The sequence below is a fragment of the Myotis davidii genome, unplaced genomic scaffold (genome assembly GCF_000327345.1).
Source record: "Myotis davidii unplaced genomic scaffold, ASM32734v1 scaffold478, whole genome shotgun sequence".
Classification (NCBI taxonomy): Eukaryota; Metazoa; Chordata; class Mammalia; order Chiroptera; family Vespertilionidae; genus Myotis; species Myotis davidii.
This window is the reverse complement of record NW_006289570.1, coordinates 1,314,939-1,315,397: the sequence shown is the minus strand read 5'-3', so window position 1 is coordinate 1,315,397 and position 459 is coordinate 1,314,939. Positions and strand designations below refer to the sequence as shown.

Sequence of the window (459 nt, the reverse complement as noted above, 5' to 3'; positions counted from 1 at the left end):
GCCCATTTTACAGACGGGGAAACTGAAGTCCAAGGTGTTCAGCCGTTCGGGACCTATACCAGGCCATATGGAATCATGTTGTTTTTTTTAATCTTTTTTTTTCCAAATTAATTTTTAATTATACAGGCAGTATATAAATGTAGATTGGGAACCTTTCAGATTAAGCTGATCTCCGATGTCCTGCGCTCTCATGTTATAAAAGGGGACGGAGATGCAGGAGAAGGGCCAGCCAGAGGCTGGGTTGGCCCTGCCACTCCAGGTGGTCCAGCTGTGACTGATCCCTAAGAGGAAGCAGGCACTGCCACACCCTTTACAGGACCCACAACACCCACACCCACAGTTTTCCTTCTTCCTCCTAGGGTACAACATCCCAGATCTCTGAACCTATGCCTCCTCACCACCCACGTTCCCTATCCCTTGAGTTGCAGGCTCTGTCCAGGTCTCCCCACCAGAGTCCTT

General features: G+C 49.2%; 1 protein-coding gene across 1 annotated transcript in view; it reads right to left on the bottom strand.

Annotated features, from left to right (window-relative positions):
* KIAA1671 (KIAA1671 ortholog) overlaps positions 1 to 459 on the bottom strand; it is a gene marked incomplete at its 5' end in the record, with an annotated part of 99,815 nt that overhangs the window by 5,037 nt on the left and 94,319 nt on the right. The window lies entirely within an intron of this gene.